Genomic DNA, 11498 nt, shown 5'->3' with positions numbered 1-11498 from the left:
CACACACACACACACACACACACACACACACACACACACACACACACACACACACACACACACACACACAAGGTACACTCATCACATGACCAGCTGAAGAAGAGCCATTGTTCTGCTTCACAGGGTCCATTCACACACAATTCCCTATATGCATGTGCCACAGCTACATACTGTAAATCCCTGTATTAGTATTCTGTGACTGCACACTTCTGCATGTGCATTGAAAGTTGCCACACAAATCATTCTGTGTTCAGGGTGTGTTCAACAACATAACTCTTGTATCTGTATGTGACAACTAACTACAGAACTCACTGTTGTTTATCATATATGCATGGCCACTTTAACTATACATTCATGTAAATACTACCTCAATTGAGCCAACCAAACAGTGCTCCCGCACATTGGCTAATCAACCAACCCCTCTTTTACGCTACTGCTACTCTCTGTTCATCATAAATGCATAGTCACTTTAACCATATCTACAAGTAGCCTTGCTACTTTTATAGCCTCGCTACTGTATACAGCCTGTCTTTTTACTGTTGTTTTTATTTCTTTACTTACCTATTGTTCACATAACACCTTTTTTTGCACTATAAACTTTGATTTGATTTGTTGTCTTGCACTAGTAAACATTCCGAAGTGGTAGAAGCACTCATATGCACAGTTTAGAAGGTCAGAGTTTCAGGGGTGAATAATTGTTAGAAGGGAGTGAATAAGGCCTAGCTCTGTCCCTCAGACCCCAGGCCCCAGTCTCCGCCCTGCCCTTGCACCATTGGTCCCAGTCTGCCCAGTGTGATAGGGACCCATGGCAGGCTGTGACAGTGACAGTGACAGGCCATTAGCCTGCTTTTTTGAAGGGGCTCTGCTTGGGTCAAACACCTGACCTCAGGGGCCTGGTGTCTTCAGGGACACAGGGTCAGGGTTAGTATGACCATGGCTGACCCCAATCTCTACTATTTGGGCATAAGTCACAAGACAAACATTTTTAACTATGATTTATGAGCTAATGAACTTTTTACAGATATGACTTTGCACTGTGGGGAAGAAAGCACGTAGGCTACTGCTCTTATACCGCTAAGTCAACATGAACTGTGTGTTTTTTAGACAACTGTGTAATGGGTTTCTTTGGGCTTTGGTAACATTGTACATCGGTCATAGTAAAATACAGCTGTGTATGAACCAGTGCAGGGTGGTGAGAGTGGTGGTCACACTTTGCACTGAATAGATGTTGGATGAAATGTGAAGAGGGTCACACTTTGGCAGCTGCCTTGTCTGGTGTGTCTTTTTCACGGTGTTAGATGAGACACAGCTGTGTGTGCTCACAGTAAACCACTGAAGCTCGAGGGAACTGCACCTGTGAACTGCACCATTTTGTTTCACGAAATGAGGGCCTTTTGCATCCCTTTGATATTTTAAGTAGAAATTGTGCACCAATATAGAATTTAAAAGCCTGTTATATTAAAACTCTTTCCTGCAGTCGAATGACCAAATCTCACTCTAGTGGCCTAATGGGTGGAATGGTATTAATAGTTTTCATAATTGAAAATGGCAGTCTTCTGTGATGTATATAAAGTGTAATATTGGGATGCAAACTCAACATGTAATACATTTCAACTCTGACATGGTGTCTTATTTGTTTTAGACTCTTATCCGTGTGTGTGAGGTGTAGACTTTTGTGTCATAGTAGATTAGTTTAAGACTACCACGAAACACTCTGTGTGACCCTGATTTAGCTCACTGCAGTAAAATGTTAAATGAAGTGCTCTTTAACATAGATAAATTCAATAAACCTTATTTTTAATATGAATATTTCAGTTGAATAGTGATTCATTTACGTCTGTCCCTCATTTTACGGTCAACCCTGTTACGTGAACTGAAGACTCCTTTTAATATGGTGAAACTATTCCTTTATACATATATATATATATATATACTATATACAGTATATAAAACAATCTTTAAAAAAAAAAACAGTCAACATCTAATAGTGAAATCATAGAGTAGATGCCAGTGAGCTGGTTGTACTCTTTTTGAGCATTTTCTAGTATTCTGTGGTAGAAAAGTGAGCGGGTCGAGCATAACACGGCAACCCTATTACCCATAGATAGAAAGGAATCATTTTAACAATTTGTCATTTTATTTGTGAAGCTTCCAATCAATTGCCATTCCCTGTTCCACTGTCACAAAGGGATTTATGGCTGATTTAAGTAGTAATCGTCAACCCTGTTAGTTTATTTGACACTTAATAGGCACTTACTATAGTTTTTTTAATGTAACCTCTTGAGATGGGACAACATGTTTTTTAATGTAACCTCTTGAGATGGGACAACATGTTTTTTAATGTAACCTCTTGAGATGGGACAACATGTTTTTTAATGTAACCTCTTGAGATGGGACATGTTTTTTTAATGTAACCTCTTGAGATGGGACAACATGTTTTTTAATGTAACCTCTTGAGATGGGACAACATGTTTTTTAATGTAACCTCTTGAGATGGGACAACATGTTTTTTTAATGTAACCTCTTGAGATGGGACAACATGTTTTTTAATGTAACCTCTTGAGATGGGACAACATGTTTTTTTAATGTAACCTCTTGAGATGGGACAACATGTTTTTTTAATGTAACCTCTTGAGATGGGACAACATGTTTTTTAATGTAACCTCTTGAGATGGGACAACATGTTTTTTAATGTAACCTCTTGAGATGGGACAACATGTTTTTTAATGTAACCTCTTGAGATGGGACAACATGTTTTTTAATGTAACCTCTTGAGATGGGACAACATGTTTTTTAACTAATGTAACCTCTTGAGATGGGACAACATGTTTTTAATGTAACCTCTTGAGATGGGACAACATGTTTTTAATGTAACCTCTTGAGATGGGACAACATGTTTTTAATGTAACCTCTTGAGATGGGACAACATGTTTTTTAATGTAACCTCTTGAGATGGGACAACATGTTTTTAATGTAACCTCTTGAGATGGGACAACATGTTTTTTAATGTAACCTCTTGAGATGGGACAACATGTTTTTTAATGTAACCTCTTGAGATGGGACAACATGTTTTTTAATGTAACCTCTTGAGATGGGACAACATGTTTTTTAATGTAACCTCTTGAGATGGGACAACATGTTTTTTAATGTAACCTCTTGAGATGGGACAACATGTTTTTTAATGTAACCTCTTGAGATGGGACAACATGTTTTTTAATGTAACCTCTTGAGATGGGACAACATGTTTTTTAATGTAACCTCTTGAGATGGGACAACATGTTTTTTAATGTAACCTCTTGAGATGGGACAACATGTTTTTTAATGTAACCTCTTGAGATGGGACAACATGTTTTTTAATGTAACCTCTTGAGATGGGACAACATGTTTTTTAATGTAACCTCTTGAGATGGGACAACATGTTTTTTAATGTAACCTCTTGAGATGGGACAACATGTTTTTTAATGTAACCTCTTGAGATGGGACAACATGTTTTTTAATGTAACCTCTTGAGATGGGACAACATGTTTTTTAATGTAACCTCTTGAGATGGGACAACATGTTTTTTTAAGAAGTTGAACATGTGCTCTTTATGACAGAATGTTAAAATTAGGTGAAATCAAACGCTTTAAAAAAATCAAGATGCACTTCTCAAAAGGCACCGAATTGGTGGAACGACACATCTCCTTCTCAGACCTGACCAAAGAACTTCACCCCCCAAAGCACATACACCAAAACCCTACACAACTACACTACGCCTGGGTCTCTTCCCAGCCCTCTCTTTCAGCAGAAATTCTTCTTCATCAATGGTTGGCAAATATGTTGTAGTGTAGAGGTGAGACGCTGAGCAGACAGGAGAGAAAGGCTAGCTGGTTATTGTCATTAAATCCCAAAGGTCACACACAGAAATAGATAAGGTTGAGTGTAATCATGACATAATTCTACAATAATTCAGTTGTTTGAAAGCATAGCACACTAGCTCATTGTTTAATGATATTGTGTAGTAAACAAATATTTCATAATTTGCCAATTGACAGTTCATAATAATAACCCCTTCAAACTTAAAAGTGTGTTGTCTATTCCGGTTTTCATTGAGGTAAAAACTTGATGTTTTCATTGAGGTATTTACGGACTGTATGTCACGACATATCCTCATTCCCTATGAAAACAACGCTGTGCCACACTGTCACTTCCTGTCTTGCACCATGACACCACTGTGGTATCCTGTGTTAGTGTGATAAGCAGTCCCCTGATACCCCCTCTAGAACCAGAACAAAAGAACCAGAGGAAGAGGGCAGGTCTGTTCAATGAGAGTCTGACAAAACATTTCAGCCCCATATGGTTCAGATTGAACAACAAAAAAAATCCCTAACTGGGCTGCCAATTCATATGCAATTAGGACAATGTAACCCAATGATGTATGATCAGGATCTTACTTACACTGCTCTCTAACAGAACAAACCAGGATATGGAGTTGAAGTAGGGAGTTTACATACACTTAGGTTGGAGTCATCAAGACTCATTTTTCAACCACTCTACAGATTTTCTGTTAACAAACTATGGTTTTGGCAAATCGGTTAGGACATCTACTTTGTGCATGACGCAAGTAATTTTACCAACAATTGTTTACAGACAGATTATTTCACTTACAATTCACTGTATCACAATTCCAGTCGGTCAGAAGTTTACATACACTAAGTTGACTGTGCCTTTAAACAGCTTGGAAATTCCAGAAAATGTCATGGCTTTAGAAGCTTCCGATAGGCTAATTGACATCATTTGAGTCAATTGGAGGTGTACCTGTGGATGTATTTTGTGGATGCTTACCTTCAAACTCATTGCCTCTTTGCTTTGAACGTACTTTGTGTGCGAAAGTACAAATCAATCCCAGAACAACAGCAAAGGACCTTTTGAAGATGCTGGACGAAACAGGTACAGGTACAAAAGTATCTATATCCACAGTAAAACGAGTCCTATATCGACATAACCTGAAAGGCCGCTCAGCAAGGAAGAAGCCACCACTCCCAAACTGCCATAAAATAGCCAGACGACGGTTTGTAACTGCACATGGGAACAATGATCGTACTTCTTGGAGAAATGTCCTCTGGTCTGATGAAACTAAATTAAAACTGTTTGGCCATAATGACCATCGTTATATTTGGAGGAAAAAGGGGGAGGCTTGCAAACTGAAGAACTCCATCCAAACCGTGAAGCATGGGGGTGGCAGCATCGTGTTGTGGGGGTGTTGCAGGAGGGACTGGTGCACTTCACAAAATAGAGGGCATCATGAGGAGGAAAGTTATGTGGATTTATTGAAGCAACAACTCAAGACATCAGTCAGGAAGTTAAAGCTTGGTCGCAAATGGGTCTTCCAAATGGACAATGACCCCAAACAAAGTTGTGGAAAAATGGCTTAAGGACAACAAAGTCAAGGTATTGGAGTGGCCGTCACAAAGCCATGACCCCAATTCTGTAGAAAATTTGTGGGCAGAACTGAAAAAGTGTGTGCGAGCAAGGAGGCCTACAATCTTGACTCAGTTACACCAACTCTGTCAGGAGGAATGGGCCAGAATGCACCCAACTTATTGTGGGAAGCTTGTGGAAGGCTACCCGAAATGTCTGACCCATGTTAAACAATTTAAAGGCAATGCTACCAAATACTAATTGAGAGTATGTCAATTACTGACCCACTGAGCATGTGATGAAAGAAATAAAAGCTGAAAAAAATAATTCTCTCTACCATTATTCTGACATTTCACATTCTTAAAATAAAGTGGTGATCCTAACTGACCTAAGACAGGACATTTTTACTCTGATTAAATGTCAGGAATTGTGAAAAACTGAGTTTAAATGTATTTGGCTAAGGTGTATGTAAACTTCCGACTTCAACTGTACCTGCACTGCACACCATCAAACCGGTTGACTGAGTGTGGTGTCAGACAGACTTCCCCCAAGTTATGAAGTAAGGTTTTCTACAAGTGGCCTTTTCAACAGCCATATTCTCTACGCAAGAGGTCTCCAACATACAGTACCAGTCAAAAGTTTGGACACCTACTCATTCAATTGTTTTTCTTTATTTTGACTGTTTTCTACATTGTAGAATAATAGTGAAGACATCAAAAACTATCAAATAGCACATATGGAACAATTTAGTAACCAAAAAGTGTTAAACAAATCAAAATATATTTTATATTTGAGATTCTTCAAGTTAGCCACCCTTTGGTTGGCTATTAAGGAACTTAAACGTTGTTCTGAGCAAGGAACTTAAACCTTCGCTTTTACATGGCACATATTGCATTTTTACTTTCTTCTCCAACAATGTGTTTTGCATTATTTAAACCAAATTGGACACGTTTCATTATTTATTTGAGACTAAATAGATTTTCTTTATGTATTACATTAAGTTAAAATAAAAGTGTTCATTGTTCATTCAGTATTGTTGTAATTGTCATTATTACAAATACATATAACATTTTGCCGATTAATTGGTATTTGCCTTTTTGGTCCTCCAATAATCGGTATCGGTATCGGTGTTGAAAAATCATAATCGGCCGACCTCTAATTCATACCCCATGACTTTTTCCACATTAATTTAAAATTGATTAAATTGAGATTTTGTTTCAGATTCAACCACAAAAACCAGGGAGATTTTCCATTGGTTCGCAAAGGAAGGTGCCTGTAGATGGCTAAAAAACAGACATTACATATCCCTTTGAGCATGGTGCAGTTATTAATTATACTTTGGATTGTGTATCAATACCCAAACTGGTCTAAGAGAATTTTGTATTATTCTGTAAGTAAATCTGAAACACTCCATTTAGTATGATACAGTATGCTATGTTTCGTATGGTATGTATAATTTTGTGGGCTTCCATCACCCATTTAGTATGATGTGTTACAAATTACAATTCATATTATGTTACACATTTGCAAAGCGTACAATATGTTATGAATTTGCAAAACATACAATATGTTACAGATTACAAAACGTATGATATGTTACAAATTCTAGTTAGGTGGCTAGGTGGCTGACGTTAGCTTACTGGCTGACGTTAGCTAGGTTAGAGGTTAGGGTTAAGGTTAGAGCTTAGTTTAGGAGTTAGGTTCAAGGGTTAATGTTATGGTTCAGGTTAGGGAAAGATTAGCTAAAAGGTTTAAGGTTAGGGTTGGCTAAAAGGGTTAATGAGTAAAAATGCTCAAGTTATCCGTGATGAGATTGAACTCACAACCTTTGGGTTAGGGGTTATCTAAAAGGGTTAATGTTAGGGTTAGGGAAGGGTTAGCTAACATAGTAAGTAGTTGAAAAGTTGCTAATTAGGTAAAATACAAAAATGGTCTGAGATGGGATTCATACTTGCAACATTTGGGTAAGTGACCATCTGTTACATGTAACGATATCAAACATATCATATTAATTTGAGTGTCCCGGTTTAAACTGACTATGTTAAGTCGAGTCTATGAGAACAGGCTGATACACACAGTCACTACAAAGATACGGGCGCCCTTCCTAACTCAGTTGCCAAGGAGGAAGGAAACCACTCAGTGATTTCACAATGAGGCCAGTGGTGATGTTAAAACAGTTACAGAGTTTAATGGTTGTGACAGGAGATAACTGAGGATGGATCAACAACATTGTAGTTACTCCACAATACTAACATGAATGACAGAGTGAAAAGAAAGATGTCTGCGTATAATTATTTTTTTTTTTTTTCCAAAACATGCATCGTGTTTGCAATAAGGCACTAAATTAATACTGCAAAAATATGTCAAAGAAATGTACTTTATGTCCTGAATACAAAGTGTTATGTTTGGGGCAAATCCTACACAACACATCACTGAGTACCACTTAATCATATTTTCAAGCATGGTGGTGGCTGCATCATGTTATGGGTATTTTTCTTCCACTTTGACATTACGGATGGATTATTTTGTGTAGATCGTTGACAAAAAATTACAATGAAATACATTTTAATCCCACTTTGTAACACAACAATATGTGGACAAAGTCAAGGGGTGTCAATACTTTCTGAAGGCTCTGCTTAGTGTACATGGCCTTACCTTAACTGTCGCCTTGTATATAGTGTATATTATTGTGTGTTTTTATTTTATATGACTGTAGCTCAGTTGGTAGAGCATGGCGCTTGTAACGCCAGGGTAGTGGGTTCGATCCCGGGACCACCCATACATAGAATGTATGCACACATGACTGTAAGTCGCTTTGGATAAAAGCGTCTGCTAAATGGCATATATTATTATTATATGACTTAGTTTACTGCATTGTTAAGGAAGAGCTTGCCAGCAAGCATTTCACTGTACTCTTTACACCTGCTGAATCCCGTGCACGTGACAAATAAACTTTCATTTCATTTGTGTCAATGTTAAGATTATGGGAAGAGTTATGAAGGGCTCTTTTAACCCATTTAACTCTGCCCTTGGAGAGTCAAAATTGACCAGCCTAATGCTCTCAAGGGTCAACATGCCCCTGTCTGTCATACCCGTAAACTTCCCTGGCTCCACCCCCCTGTGGCTTTGGAAAGATATGGGGTCACTCACAGCCTGAGTCACACACAGCCTGAGGCACACCATGTCCATACATCATAGATGGAAAAGTGACCCTTGACATTGCTTTCTCTTGCTCTTGTTCTATCTGATCTGATCTGAGTGTGTGTGTGTGTGTGTGTGTGTGAGAGAGAGAGAGAGAGAGAGAGAGAGAGAGAGAGAGAGAGAGAGAGAGAGAGAGAGAGAGAGAGAGAGAGAGAGAGAGAGAGAGAGAGAGAGAGAGGTGGGGGAGTTGCCCACTTGGAAAGCTGTCTGCCCTTTAACCAAACGCCAGCCTGTTAAACATTAATCCAATTGCGTGCTAAAGAAAACAGCCTGGCAAACTCAGTTTTAAACTCCCCTATGGTCTCTACTATTAGGACTCTTACTGCACTGGACCATAAATCACCAGGGTAAAGTGATTGCCGAAGTGCCTGGTCACTTCAGGAATCGCTTATGAATCCTGAAAAACAGGTTTCTATTCAGTAGCTTTAAAAAAGTGTTTACTCTCCAATGCAGACCTGTACCACTAGCCTTTTTCCACAATAGAAATGTTAGATCTGGAGTAAGATGTTAGATCTGGAGTAAGATCTGGAGTAATATGTTAGATCTGGAATAAGATGTTAGATCTGGAGTAAGAAACTAGATCTGGAGTAAGATATCTGATCTTGAGTAAGATCTCGAGAAAGATATTCGATCTGGAATAAGATATTAGTACTGGAGTGAGATCTGGAGTAAGATCTACAGTAAGATATTAGATCTGGAATAAGATGTTAGTTCTGGAATAAGAGAATAGATCTGGAGTAAGATGTTAGTTCTGGAATAAGATCTGGAATAAGATATTAGTACTGGAGTAAGAGAATAGATCTGGAGTAAGATATTAGATCTGGAGTAAGATATTAGATCTGGAGTAAGATGTTAGATGTTAGATCTACATATCTATTATCTTACTCCAGTACAAATATCTTACTCTAGTTCTTATTCCAGATCTAACATCTTACTCCAGATCTAATATCTTACTCCATATCTAACATCTTACTCCAGATCTAACATCTTACTCCAGAATGAACGTCTTACTCCATATCTAACATCTAAATCCAGATCTATTCTCTTACTCCAGTACTAATATCTTACTCCAGATCTTATTCCAGAACTAACATCTTACTCCAGATCTAACATCTTACTCCAGACCTGTACCACTAGCACTGGAGTAAGATGTTAGATCTAGAGTAAGATGTTAGATCTACAGTCGTGTACAAAAGTTTTGAGAATGACACAAATATTAACACCATAGTGTCAGCAGTGAGACCCAATTGTGGATTTGTGGATAGTTTGTGATTTGAAACTTGTATTAGTGTATAATAACCAAAACCCAACAAATACCACATGTATGCATTACTCTGATCTGATTGCAGCATTTACTTAAATGAAACAAAATAGTTACTGTATACTACTGATGATGGATAACATGATGATTGTGAGAGCTAGCAAATGCCCAGTCCTTTGCTGTATTGTTATTGGACCCTCTTCCCTTCTCACTCAGGAGCTGTTTATTTTTAAAGCTGTATGATATTACTTTGGACTTGTGAAAAGGTTGCTAACTTTGCCAAAGTCTGGATGAATCACAGACAAAGGAAGGAGCAGATGAAAGGCTAAATTACATTGGAGATCGTCCCTCTTTAGAACATCAAAAAGAGCCTTTTTCGCTCAGCAGCCAGTGGGGCTCCTGGGGGACCCAGTTTTCCTGGCAGAGAGGGGCTGGACATGAGGGCACTACTTTGTGGACATCAAAGAGAATAGACTTCTGGAGTTGTAGTGTACACACATGTATGCACATACACACACACACACACACACACACACACACACACACACACACACACACACACACACACACACACACACACACACACACACACACACACACACACACACACACACACACACACACACACACACACACACACACACACACACACACACACACACACACTCATGTGCATGTACACACACAGACACTGAGAGAGGAAGTGGGGTGTAATTTGCACAATTAAAAGTATCATTGCAGAATGTATGATTATTTTGTGATTGGTGGTTCATGCTGGTACATTGTGTTTTTACCAACAATAACAACTAGTTAAGTTTGGGTACCAACACAATGAAGTCAAGGTGAAGAACCAGTAAAGGACAGAAACTGAATTTGCTGACTCAGGTTACTAATGTGACACCCTCTGCCACATCAAACCCACTATGAGGTCACCAGAAGACCTACTCCACATTACAGTAGAGAGTGTGTGTCTGGGGGATAGGGGCTAGCTGATAGGTCCATAGCGTGACAGCGTGGGTTTTGAAGAAATTAGAAGAAAAGGAAACCAGTTTGTGTTAGTCTGATGTGGCCGGAGAACAATAAGAGAGAGGCTGTAGCTTTTGAAGCAATTAGACTGACACAGAGCTTAACTTTAATTAAAGACACATGTCTCCTCTTTGGTTGCTGTGTCAGACTGCAGGCCCACAAACATGGCATGGATGGCACACCATACACTAAGGAGCTGACTGCTATGGCAGTGACAAAGCACCATACACTAAGGAGCTGACTGCTATGGCAGTGACAAAGCAGCATACACTAAGGAGCTGACCGCTATGGCAGTGACAAAGCACCATACACTAAGGAGCTGACCGCTATGGCAGTGACAAAGCACCATACACTAAGGAGCTGACCGCTATGGCAGTGACAAAGCACCATACACTAAGGAGCTGACCGCTATGGCAGTGACAAAGCACCATACACTAAGGAGCTGACCGCTATGGCAGTGACAAAGCACCATACACTAAGGAGCTGACCGCTATGGCAGTGACAAAGCACCATACACTAAGGAGCTGACCGCTATGGCAGTGACAAAGCACCATACACTAAGGAGCTGACTGCTATGGCAGTGACAAAGCACCATACACTAAGGAGCTGA

General features: G+C 39.1%; 1 long non-coding RNA gene across 2 annotated transcripts in view; it reads right to left on the bottom strand.

Moving 5' to 3' along the window:
- The window catches only part of LOC127913418 (uncharacterized), a 3744-nt gene extending 65 nt beyond the window's left edge, over window positions 1-3679 (bottom strand). The window contains exons 1-4 of one of the 2 annotated variants that reach the window (XR_008085525.1): window positions 2979-3679; window positions 2629-2768; window positions 2416-2485; window positions 1-2382 (exon numbers count right to left, since the gene is read on the bottom strand). The exon at window positions 1-2382 is cut by the window's left edge and continues 65 nt beyond it. This is a non-coding gene — a long non-coding RNA (uncharacterized LOC127913418). The remainder of the gene's footprint in view (window positions 2383-2415; window positions 2486-2628; window positions 2769-2978) is intronic. The other variant, XR_008085524.1, reaches the window with a different exon arrangement.
- Between the last annotated feature and the right edge of the window lie 7819 nt (window positions 3680-11498).

This window comes from Oncorhynchus keta, chromosome 29 (genome assembly GCF_023373465.1).
Source record: "Oncorhynchus keta strain PuntledgeMale-10-30-2019 chromosome 29, Oket_V2, whole genome shotgun sequence".
NCBI lineage: Eukaryota > Metazoa > Chordata > Actinopteri > Salmoniformes > Salmonidae > Oncorhynchus > Oncorhynchus keta.
Note: the sequence above shows the minus strand (reverse complement) of the source record. Positions and strands in the feature narration are given on the sequence as shown.